The sequence below is a fragment of the Schistocerca piceifrons genome, unplaced genomic scaffold, assembly GCF_021461385.2.
Source record: "Schistocerca piceifrons isolate TAMUIC-IGC-003096 unplaced genomic scaffold, iqSchPice1.1 HiC_scaffold_527, whole genome shotgun sequence".
Classification (NCBI taxonomy): Eukaryota; Metazoa; Arthropoda; class Insecta; order Orthoptera; family Acrididae; genus Schistocerca; species Schistocerca piceifrons.
The window spans coordinates 44,397-57,247 of record NW_025728763.1 but is presented as its reverse complement, the minus strand read 5'-3'; the positions used below and the strand labels follow the sequence as shown (position 1 = coordinate 57,247).

The following is a 12,851-nucleotide window of genomic DNA, read 5'->3' as shown; positions in this document are numbered from 1 at the left end:
GTCTCACCATGTAGGGCTGCAGCTCAGCCAGCGTTCTCCCTGTCTGTCGCGGTTGGATTGTTTCCATCGACGTCTTTTACTACAGGAACTTCACGAATCGGAGGGAGCTCGTAGCCGATGCCCTTGCTAACACAGAAGACAAACTGTTGCTATTACGAGTCTGCGGGTGGTACATGAAAAGAACCGTCGTTTCCGTGGTGTAGCGGTTATCACGTCTGCTTTACACGCAGAAGGTCCCCGGTTCGATCCCGGGCGGGAACACAACAATTTTAATCTATATTTCGGATTTCATTTCCGAGATGACCTCACGTCCGCGTATGCAGAGACAAGCAATGTCGTATGCTAGACGGATAGGGCGTCATTTTACGGTCAAATACTGTTGCTCTCTTATTGCACCGGTATTTGGTAACTGAGAACGCCCCTAGCTCCATTATGGCTGGCAAAATTTATAATCCGGTTCTTCAGGGCTACTTCAAGTGCGCTTGCTACTGGCTTTCCTGAGCTCACCCTACTCGCCTTGTCACAGCTCTGTCAAAGTGTGATGCTAACTAATAATGAGAAACTCTTAGCCACGCTCAATCTTACATGCCACCCCTTGGTTGTTGCCGTCGCTAGTAAGATGAGGGTAGACTGTCGCACAATTAAGCTGAATCTCCACTCACGGTGCACATATCCCGCAAAGACAACCTTGTTTTCCGTTGCATGCAAAATTACCGTCTGCTTTTCTACCGAATTCCACCTACGTACTTTACTGGTGCCGCATTCTTGTTATATCCACGTGCTATAACAGGCGTCTACTCTTCATTGAGGAGCTGCAACCGGGGCTGAGTTCCACCTACTCTTCAGCACGGTCAAAATGGCAGGGCTCGTCCGGGATTTGAACCCGGGACCTCCTGCACCCAAAGCAGGAATCATACCCCTTTTTTTTTTTTTTTTTTTTTTTTACAGTACTGAAATTAAAATCCTAAAACATGACTATATAATGTAGACTGCTGACTGAAATAAAGATTAAAACACGAAAACTTCAGTCCTGGTGTAGAGAAGAAACATATATAAAGGCGGCAAATCCAGAAACACTATAAAAGAAAATGGCTCACACAGGTGACCTTAGCCAACACCCTCTCTTTCAAATGTCAGTCTAAGCATATTGGCAAAATCATCTCGGAGGCCTGGCAATCGCAAGCGCTGCCAGTACGCAGTAAGCATGTACTGCCGAAACGCTAGGTGTCCATCCTCTTCATGACAACTGTTGACAAAATGTACGAAATGGCCAATCAACCACATGACGGTATGGAGCTTCGTCCGCGGAAAAAAGGAAGAATCGGGCCGGACGATGATGTCAATAGTATAAGCGGCTTCAGCAGACCTAGTGACAAAAGCAAGTTGTTTCCTGAGCCAACGCCAATTAGCAAGGTGCCCACAGCAGGTGAATCGATGTTCAAGGGTATCCAGGAGACCACACCGAGTACAGGTGTCCGTGTCAGAAAGACCAATACGGTGCAGTCGTACATTGGTGGGAACCAAATTATTTATTACCCTATACCACGTGGACGCCACGGCCATAGAGTGGATCGGCAGACTAACGTTCTTCCAGACGTTCCTCCAGGACACAGATGGAGACGCCAGTTCTATTGGATTGGGACCGGCCAGCCCCTCCCAGCGGGCAATCAAGCCCTTGGTCGTTGGCACCGGTCGCCGCAAGAAGACGTCACCGAGGTAACTCACCGCAATGTAAAATTCCCGAATGTGTTTCAACTTAAAATTTAGGCGTCCGACATCGACAGGTGGAGCAAGGCTCGCCGGACGCACAACAGTAAAAAGCCTGGATGTAATTGAAGTCACTTCTTGCGTAACAATTAGAGTCGTTCGGCGGACGTACAAAGCAGACGCCTTGCGAGTAATGTCAGAGAGGCCCAAGCCTCCGGAGAGACGCGGTTTCGTCATTACCTCGTAACGTAACTTGAATAGATGGCCCTTCCATATAAACCTGCTAGACAATTGGCGCAACCTTTTCGCCACCATCATGGGAAGTGGGAACAGCTGAGCAACATAATAAGCTTTACATAGAACGTAGGTGTCTAAAATTCTGACTTTTTGCAAAATGGTAGCAGAGCGCTGCTCATGGACCATCAGAGCCCCCTGTATCTTCTCGGTGACAGATTTCCAATTGAGAGCCGCCATTTTTAGAGGACACCGATCAATGATAATCCCCAAGGACGTATGGCGATCGACAAAAGTGGCCCAAGAGACGTCAGCATCGCGAAATCCTCGAATATCAAGGAACTTACATTTACCCTGATTGAGACGCGCTCCAGAGACACGACAGTATGCATCAACCGCCCCTTTCAACAACGGGATATCATCACGTTGACGGAGGAGAACAACGACATCATCCGCATATGCCTTAACAGAGAGCTTCCCACCAGAGAGGGACATACCCTGAAGCTTGAGAGCAATAGTCCGAAGCAGCGGTTCCAGGGACAATACGAATAAAGACATAGAGAGCGGACTACCCTGAGGCACTCCGCGGCGGATAGCAATGGGCGGCGTCAGCTGCCCATTGACTGACACCCGAGCTGTTATTCCCCTATACAAATTGCCAAGAACACCACGTGATGAAGCGTTAAAACCTATTGTACCTAAAACACGATCTAAAAACACATGACTGACGTGATCAAAAGCCTTATAAAAATCAAGGAAGGCAAAGGCACAATGTACGTTTGTAACCGCCGCAACCGAGACAACATCCCGATATTCGGCTACTGGTGTCAGAATAGATCTATCATGAAAACAACATTGATGGGCACCAATCACACCCCGAAGCAGAGAAGACAACCGGCTATTGAGCGCTCTAGCAGCTGTCTTATAGTCAAAATTCAGCAATGTGAGCGGACGAAGATTGGCAGCAGATAAACGACCAGAGGACTTCGGGATTAAAACAATTTTCCCTACTGTAAAATCGGCAGGCACATCCATCCCCCTGACAATCTCATTTAAAATCTGCGTAAAAATGCCACCCAAAAGAGGCCAAAAACGGAGATAAAATTCTTTAGGCAGGCCGTCTGGACCCGGCGATTTACTGGACGGAGAGCGAGCAATAAAATCGAAAACATCATCTACCTGGAACTCCCGGAGAAATTCGCCGTTCGCGTCAGGCGCGATCGTCGCAGTTAGATCCCCAAAGACATCATCCGAAAGAGACTCACCAGAATCATCGGCAGAATATAGACTAGTGTAATACTGATGAAGAGCACGAACCATTTCCTCCTGTGCAATAAGGTGTCGCCCATCATCCACCGTAAGAGAAGAGATGAAGGAGCGACGACGACGAGTCTGATGCCGTAGCAGGTGGTACAAGGATGTCAGTTCACCTTCAACAAGAGAGTGAGGTTTCGACTTAACTCGCAGACCATCCATCTGTCGTCGTTTAAGGCTCAAGAGCTTGGCTTTAATACGACGAACATCATGGATCCGCAGTGGAGAGGTACCCGCCGCGTCATATAGTTCACGCAGGACAGAGTAGTAATATTCATACGTGTTCTTAAAATCACGCGTCCTAGCAGCACAGTAGAAAATCAAAGTCTGACGAATCTTGGGCTTGGCAAACGCAGTCCACCAAACCAGCAAGGAGGGGTATCGCGGGACAGAGCGAAGACATCGCTCCCACACGCCACTTATAACATCATCCATAGCACTGTCGGCAAGGTGGGAAACATTTAACATCCACTGGGAACGATAAAGTTTTGCAGGTTGGCGACTAAGATTTACAGTTGCAGTAAAAGCACAATGGTCAGAAAAACTAGTAGGAATAACATCGACAGAAAGAATTTTATCACATAAAAAATCAGATAAATAGAATCTGTCGAGTCTACTGCATGAGGACGCGGTAAAAAACGTATATTTCACCAGGGTTGGATATTTGTGTTCCCAAACATCACGCAGATGCATCGTACGAACTAAGTCATGTAAATCACGGCAATAATTAAAATTGGGGGACTGGTCTGCAGGGCGTAAAACACAATTAAAATCGCCTCCGAGCAGGAGACTCCGAGGACTCTGGCGCAAAAGATAAATAAGCTCTTCTTTATAAAAGCGCGATCGAGCCACAGTGTGACCCGAACCAGAGGGGGCATACAAAACAACGAGGCGGAGATCAAAAAGACGACAACCAATCCCACGGCCAGAGTCAAGGAATTCAATGTCAGTAATAGGAATGCCCTCTCGAAAGAAAAGAGCAGTTCCTGTTGAATATTCCGGCGCGACATTAAAAACAGTTTGAAATCCAGGTAGAGAGAGATCAGAAAACAACACTTCCTGCAAAAACACTACGTCCGCACAGGCGTCGTAAATAAACTGCCGCAAAGAGGCAATGCGAACGTCGGACTCAATACGGTTAACATTTAAGGTAAGAAAGGTGTATGCTTGAACCATAGAGAGAAAAGCGAGAAAACAAATCACCTACACCGACGCACCAGCGTCACAGTCCATAGCAGGGGTGACAGAGGCATCCGAGGGAGGGGGACTGCTACCCCGTTCCGCGGATCCCTTACGTTTCGGTTTTTTACGAACAGCATTAACGTTCGGCTGAACGCGTAACTTGCGTCGGCTGACGGGCAAGGAAACTTCAGCCGCCGGTGACGTAGGAGGGTCAAGTTCTGTATCCGACACCACCCGCGCCGGTCCACATGCGGGATCCGGGGTCGCGGGGGAAACATCCGACAAAACGGAATGGTCAACACCTGCACTAGCTTCCGGCAAACATGGACTGCACGGAGGCGAAACGTGAGCAGGAAGGTCCGAGGCCGCAGAGTTGGAAGGAAGCGGAGCAGCTCCGCTGGCAGAGGTATGGGGCAGCGAAGCAGGAAGTTGTCGCGGCTCCACTTGTTGTGACATCGAAGTCGGTTCGGAAGACGGCGCCAACAGGCCCGACCGACGACCCGACTCGAGAGAAGCTGCGTCGGAGGCCGGAGGGGCGCCAGCAGCCGCCACCGGAACCGCTACCTCAGGAGGGCAGGGAGCAGCTACAGTACACAGTGGCTCGGAGGATGCCGGTCGCTCGGACTGGGGCATCTCAGGGAGATCCTCATCCGTACTATTTCCATCGTGTGGGCGACGCCTCTTATTATTCAAAAGTGGCACACCCACCTGAGGGACAGACGGAACAACATCAGATTTAGCACGCAAAGGAGGAAATTCTGTATCAGGGGTGCGCAAAACCTGTGGAGGGGCGCTACTACCACTGGACTGTGCTACACCAAGAGCAGAACCACCTGCAACGAGGTCAGCGACCGTTAACTTGCGACGCTGTTCGAGAGAATTTTTTAAAACAAAAACTCTCCGCGGACAGTCGGTACGCACGTGACCACTTTCATTGCACAAAAAACAGGTGCCCACCTGACCACTATATGTTACATGGACACGATATCCACCGATCTGCAGGTGAGATGGAATATTCTGCTTAACGTGCATTTCGACTGAACGAATACCACTGTAACATTGCAGGCGATGTTGGCTTGACCAGCGTTCAAGGCGAATGCTCTTTACATCACCATACTTCTGTAGACCCTCCTTAAGATAGACATTATCCACCTCCGGTGGAAGGTTGTAAACACGAACATTGGTATACGTGATGGAAGCATTGGAAAGCAGCACGGTACTTACAGAATCATCCCGATGCCGAAAGAGAACTTGATGACCATATTTAGAAAGAATTTTATCAACCTGAAGTGGGTCCATAAACTTAACAAAGAAAACATACAGTTCGGTATCAAAATAAGCAGTGTGCACCTGATCCGAATGAACACCAAAGGTATCTACCAACCAATCATGAATCTCAAGAGAACTAGGTTGCACATGGCGGGTTGACTTGTCAAAAGCAAAACTAACTGTAGCCTGACGAGGAATAACCTGGGACGACATTTTCAAAATATGCGGTCGAAACCGCTACACAAAAAACACTGAAATAAGGACAGAAAGTAACACAAGGTACGAAACAACGACGGAGAAACACTCACAGAAGTTGCAACACAACACGTAAACAAAAACGATAGTCCACTATACGTAACGCTACGGCGGAGCGGAAGACTAGGCACGTCCACACTGCACGGCGTCTAAAGCGGAACTGCCCCTAGACAAACGAGCCACCTGGCTGGAGCAGTCAAGTTAATCCCAAGTAGTGCGCCTCACAGGGAACACAAACTTTCACGTGAATTCGCAAGATAAACGCTTTCTGCAGGCAGCACTCACCACTGATGAGAAGAATATTAAAGGCAACGAATAAAAAGCGAAATAACTGCATCGAGCACTGCTTATGAACAGCCGGCAGTGCCTCAGTTTCGGTATGTGGTTTCTCAGGGTTAAGAGAAGGCGAATGCACTAAACAAAAGAACATCGGGAAACCAGGCACCAACTCGTAACGAAAAGATTGCACTATATACTGCAAGCAAAATTTCCAGAAGACGGATACTGAAGACGCCGCAGACAAAAGAATTATTCTATGCAGTAACGAATATCTAGGAAGCGTGAATTGCATGTGCTGCTCCACCACACAACTTCTTTTGATACTGTTTTACTTATTCTAAATTTTCATTACCTCATCGTCTCTAGAATACTGTGCGGTTATCACCTGGTTTCCAACAGCGATAGTAGTAAGTAAATCGACTACAAAGTCTTTCAAAGTAGGTCAGACACAAAAAAAAAATCGGAGCTGCGTGTAGCTCATGTCATTCTGCTTTCAATCGTGAATCTCCGGCTGGGAGTAGTGGCGTACTTCTGTAATCCAAGCTTCTGGGAGGCCGTTGTGTGGGAGAGATCTGGAAACAACTACAGATTCGACCGTTCCACGAGCTCAGGAACGGCCGCGATGCCTTCATCGAGCTCTGCAGATCGACAGATGATAGTGTGGAAATTTCGGCAAGCGGTGGCTAAGGGTTAAGAGAAGCCAAACGCACTAAACACAAGAAAGTCGGGAAACCGAAGCACACAACTCATAACGAAAAGATTGCGGAATGCAGTGCGAAAGCAAAACTTCGAGAAGACCAACTCTGAAGCCATCGGCGAGCTAGGAATTATTCCGCACAAGAAGCGATCATGTAGGAAGAGCGAGCCGAAGCTGTCGCTCGACCACACAATAAATTTTTGCTTAATCCCAATTTGCAGTACCGGTTCGACACTAGAATACTGCGCCTTGGTTCTTCCAAAAGCGATAGTAATAAGCACGTCCACTGCAGTGTCATTTGGGGTAGTGAGTCAGACATGGGGAGGATATGAGGCGGGTGGAATATGCAACGACAGGGGCATTGCAGGGCGGCCGCCGACTCCTTGGGCTGTGGCGCACCGGTGCCGGCGGCGGCCTGGCTGGGCTGCTGGTGCCTCCATGTAGAGCTGCCGCCGAGCCCAGGCACCGTGCCGCTAACGAAGCGATTGCCTTTGGTGACATCTTTTGCAATAACGACTGCGCGAATCGACGGTATCTCGTAAGGAAGGAAAGAGCAGCAGCTGCCGCCGAGCCCAGGCGCCGTGCCTAACACGCAGAAGGTCCCCGGCTCGATTGCGGGCGGAAACCCGTTTTCGTCGCACTCAGCAAGACACTTGCTACGATCTCTACTGTGACCATTTAAATCAACTTCAAACGTTCCATCAGCAGGGTGCACATGGCTCAAATGAAACATGAAACGGTTTCAGAACTGGTTGTCGGATTTTAGCGCTGACTTGGAGGCCTGGAAATGCGCGAAACAGCCGCCGCCATGCGATTTGTTACCGCACCGTTGTACAAAACGCAAGGGCTCGTCCGGGATTTGAACCCGGGACCTCCTGCACCCGAAGCAGGAATCATACCCCTAGACCAACGAGCCTATTCGTTCCGAAAACGCACTGCATGTGAATGACGCCACCTTTGATGGTCTCACCATGTAGGGCTGCAGCTCAGCCAGCGTTCTCCCTGTCTGTCGCGGTTGGATTGTTTCCATCGACGTCTTTTACTACAGGAACTTCACGAATCGGAGGGAGCTCGTAGCCGATGCCCTTGCTAACACAGAAGACAAACTGTTGCTATTACGAGTCTGCGGGTGGTACATGAAAAGAACCGTCGTTTCCGTGGTGTAGCGGTTATCACGTCTGCTTTACACGCAGAAGGTCCCCGGTTCGATCCCGGGCGGGAACACAACAATTTTAATCTATATTTCGGATTTCATTTCCGAGATGACCTCACGTCCGCGTATGCAGAGACAAGCAATGTCGTATGCTAGACGGATAGGGCGTCATTTTACGGTCAAATACTGTTGCTCTCTTATTGCACCGGTATTTGGTAACTGAGAACGCCCCTAGCTCCATTATGGCTGGCAAAATTTATAATCCGGTTCTTCAGGGCTACTTCAAGTGCGCTTGCTACTGGCTTTCCTGAGCTCACCCTACTCGCCTTGTCACAGCTCTGTCAAAGTGTGATGCTAACTAATAATGAGAAACTCTTAGCCACGCTCAATCTTACATGCCACCCCTTGGTTGTTGCCGTCGCTAGTAAGATGAGGGTAGACTGTCGCACAATTAAGCTGAATCTCCACTCACGGTGCACATATCCCGCAAAGACAACCTTGTTTTCCGTTGCATGCAAAATTACCGTCTGCTTTTCTACCGAATTCCACCTACGTACTTTACTGGTGCCGCATTCTTGTTATATCCACGTGCTATAACAGGCGTCTACTCTTCATTGAGGAGCTGCAACCGGGGCTGAGTTCCACCTACTCTTCAGCACGGTCAAAATGGCAGGGCTCGTCCGGGATTTGAACCCGGGACCTCCTGCACCCAAAGCAGGAATCATACCCCTTTTTTTTTTTTTTTTTTTTTTTTTTACAGTACTGAAATTAAAATCCTAAAACATGACTATATAATGTAGACTGCTGACTGAAATAAAGATTAAAACACGAAAACTTCAGTCCTGGTGTAGAGAAGAAACATATATAAAGGCGGCAAATCCAGAAACAGTATAAAAGAAAATGGCTCACACAGGTGACCTTAGCCAACACCCTCTCTTTCAAATGTCAGTCTAAGCATATTGGCAAAATCATCTCGGAGGCCTGGCAATCGCAAGCGCTGCCAGTACGCAGTAAGCATGTACTGCCGAAACGCTAGGTGTCCATCCTCTTCATGACAACTGTTGACAAAATGTACGAAATGGCCAATCAACCACATGACGGTATGGAGCTTCGTCCGCGGAAAAAAGGAAGAATCGGGCCGGACGATGATGTCAATAGTATAAGCGGCTTCAGCAGACCTAGTGACAAAAGCAAGTTGTTTCCTGAGCCAACGCCAATTAGCAAGGTGCCCACAGCAGGTGAATCGATGTTCAAGGGTATCCAGGAGACCACACCGAGTACAGGTGTCCGTGTCAGAAAGACCAATACGGTGCAGTCGTACATTGGTGGGAACCAAATTATTTATTACCCTATACCACGTGGACGCCACGGCCATAGAGTGGATCGGCAGACTAACGTTCTTCCAGACGTTCCTCCAGGACACAGATGGAGACGCCAGTTCTATTGGATTGGGACCGGCCAGCCCCTCCCAGCGGGCAATCAAGCCCTTGGTCGTTGGCACCGGTCGCCGCAAGAAGACGTCACCGAGGTAACTCACCGCAATGTAAAATTCCCGAATGTGTTTCAACTTAAAATTTAGGCGTCCGACATCGACAGGTGGAGCAAGGCTCGCCGGACGCACAACAGTAAAAAGCCTGGATGTAATTGAAGTCACTTCTTGCGTAACAATTAGAGTCGTTCGGCGGACGTACAAAGCAGACGCCTTGCGAGTAATGTCAGAGAGGCCCAAGCCTCCGGAGAGACGCGGTTTCGTCATTACCTCGTAACGTAACTTGAATAGATGGCCCTTCCATATAAACCTGCTAGACAATTGGCGCAACCTTTTCGCCACCATCATGGGAAGTGGGAACAGCTGAGCAACATAATAAGCTTTACATAGAACGTAGGTGTCTAAAATTCTGACTTTTTGCAAAATGGTAGCAGAGCGCTGCTCATGGACCATCAGAGCCCCCTGTATCTTCTCGGTGACAGATTTCCAATTGAGAGCCGCCATTTTTAGAGGACACCGATCAATGATAATCCCCAAGGACGTATGGCGATCGACAAAAGTGGCCCAAGAGACGTCAGCATCGCGAAATCCTCGAATATCAAGGAACTTACATTTACCCTGATTGAGACGCGCTCCAGAGACACGACAGTATGCATCAACCGCCCCTTTCAACAACGGGATATCATCACGTTGACGGAGGAGAACAACGACATCATCCGCATATGCCTTAACAGAGAGCTTCCCACCAGAGAGGGACATACCCTGAAGCTTGAGAGCAATAGTCCGAAGCAGCGGTTCCAGGGACAATACGAATAAAGACATAGAGAGCGGACTACCCTGAGGCACTCCGCGGCGGATAGCAATGGGCGGCGTCAGCTGCCCATTGACTGACACCCGAGCTGTTATTCCCCTATACAAATTGCCAAGAACACCACGTGATGAAGCGTTAAAACCTATTGTACCTAAAACACGATCTAAAAACACATGACTGACGTGATCAAAAGCCTTATAAAAATCAAGGAAGGCAAAGGCACAATGTACGTTTGTAACCGCCGCAACCGAGACAACATCCCGATATTCGGCTACTGGTGTCAGAATAGATCTATCATGAAAACAACATTGATGGGCACCAATCACACCCCGAAGCAGAGAAGACAACCGGCTATTGAGCGCTCTAGCAGCTGTCTTATAGTCAAAATTCAGCAATGTGAGCGGACGAAGATTGGCAGCAGATAAACGACCAGAGGACTTCGGGATTAAAACAATTTTCCCTACTGTAAAATCGGCAGGCACATCCATCCCCCTGACAATCTCATTTAAAATCTGCGTAAAAATGCCACCCAAAAGAGGCCAAAAACGGAGATAAAATTCTTTAGGCAGGCCGTCTGGACCCGGCGATTTACTGGACGGAGAGCGAGCAATAAAATCGAAAACATCATCTACCTGGAACTCCCGGAGAAATTCGCCGTTCGCGTCAGGCGCGATCGTCGCAGTTAGATCCCCAAAGACATCATCCGAAAGAGACTCACCAGAATCATCGGCAGAATATAGACTAGTGTAATACTGATGAAGAGCACGAACCATTTCCTCCTGTGCAATAAGGTGTCGCCCATCATCCACCGTAAGAGAAGAGATGAAGGAGCGACGACGACGAGTCTGATGCCGTAGCAGGTGGTACAAGGATGTCAGTTCACCTTCAACAAGAGAGTGAGGTTTCGACTTAACTCGCAGACCATCCATCTGTCGTCGTTTAAGGCTCAAGAGCTTGGCTTTAATACGACGAACATCATGGATCCGCAGTGGAGAGGTACCCGCCGCGTCATATAGTTCACGCAGGACAGAGTAGTAATATTCATACGTGTTCTTAAAATCACGCGTCCTAGCAGCACAGTAGAAAATCAAAGTCTGACGAATCTTGGGCTTGGCAAACGCAGTCCACCAAACCAGCAAGGAGGGGTATCGCGGGACAGAGCGAAGACATCGCTCCCACACGCCACTTATAACATCATCCATAGCACTGTCGGCAAGGTGGGAAACATTTAACATCCACTGGGAACGATAAAGTTTTGCAGGTTGGCGACTAAGATTTACAGTTGCAGTAAAAGCACAATGGTCAGAAAAACTAGTAGGAATAACATCGACAGAAAGAATTTTATCACATAAAAAATCAGATAAATAGAATCTGTCGAGTCTACTGCATGAGGACGCGGTAAAAAACGTATATTTCACCAGGGTTGGATATTTGTGTTCCCAAACATCACGCAGATGCATCGTACGAACTAAGTCATGTAAATCACGGCAATAATTAAAATTGGGGGACTGGTCTGCAGGGCGTAAAACACAATTAAAATCGCCTCCGAGCAGGAGACTCCGAGGACTCTGGCGCAAAAGATAAATAAGCTCTTCTTTATAAAAGCGCGATCGAGCCACAGTGTGACCCGAACCAGAGGGGGCATACAAAACAACGAGGCGGAGATCAAAAAGACGACAACCAATCCCACGGCCAGAGTCAAGGAATTCAATGTCAGTAATAGGAATGCCCTCTCGAAAGAAAAGAGCAGTTCCTGTTGAATATTCCGGCGCGACATTAAAAACAGTTTGAAATCCAGGTAGAGAGAGATCAGAAAACAACACTTCCTGCAAAAACACTACGTCCGCACAGGCGTCGTAAATAAACTGCCGCAAAGAGGCAATGCGAACGTCGGACTCAATACGGTTAACATTTAAGGTAAGAAAGGTGTATGCTTGAACCATAGAGAGAAAAGCGAGAAAACAAATCACCTACACCGACGCACCAGCGTCACAGTCCATAGCAGGGGTGACAGAGGCATCCGAGGGAGGGGGACTGCTACCCCGTTCCGCGGATCCCTTACGTTTCGGTTTTTTACGAACAGCATTAACGTTCGGCTGAACGCGTAACTTGCGTCGGCTGACGGGCAAGGAAACTTCAGCCGCCGGTGACGTAGGAGGGTCAAGTTCTGTATCCGACACCACCCGCGCCGGTCCACATGCGGGATCCGGGGTCGCGGGGGAAACATCCGACAAAACGGAATGGTCAACACCTGCACTAGCTTCCGGCAAACATGGACTGCACGGAGGCGAAACGTGAGCAGGAAGGTCCGAGGCCGCAGAGTTGGAAGGAAGCGGAGCAGCTCCGCTGGCAGAGGTATGGGGCAGCGAAGCAGGAAGTTGTCGCGGCTCCACTTGTTGTGACATCGAAGTCGGTTCGGAAGACGGCGCCAACAGGCCCGACCGACGACCCGACTCGAGAG

At 48.8% G+C, this 12,851-nt stretch overlaps 3 non-coding genes across 3 annotated transcripts; 2 read left to right on the top strand and 1 right to left on the bottom strand.

Annotated features, from left to right (window-relative positions):
• The first annotated feature begins 188 nt into the window (after positions 1-188).
• Positions 189-261, top strand: Trnav-uac. Its single transcript has one exon. It is a non-coding gene; the product is annotated as a tRNA-Val (tRNA).
• Positions 262-7,781: 7,520 nt separating this feature from the next.
• Positions 7,782-7,853, bottom strand: Trnap-cgg. The gene has a single exon. It is a non-coding gene; the product is annotated as a tRNA-Pro (tRNA).
• A 235-nt stretch (positions 7,854-8,088) lies between these two features.
• On the top strand, positions 8,089-8,161 carry Trnav-uac. The gene has a single exon. It is a non-coding gene; the product is annotated as a tRNA-Val (tRNA).
• Positions 8,162-12,851: the final 4,690 nt, after the last annotated feature.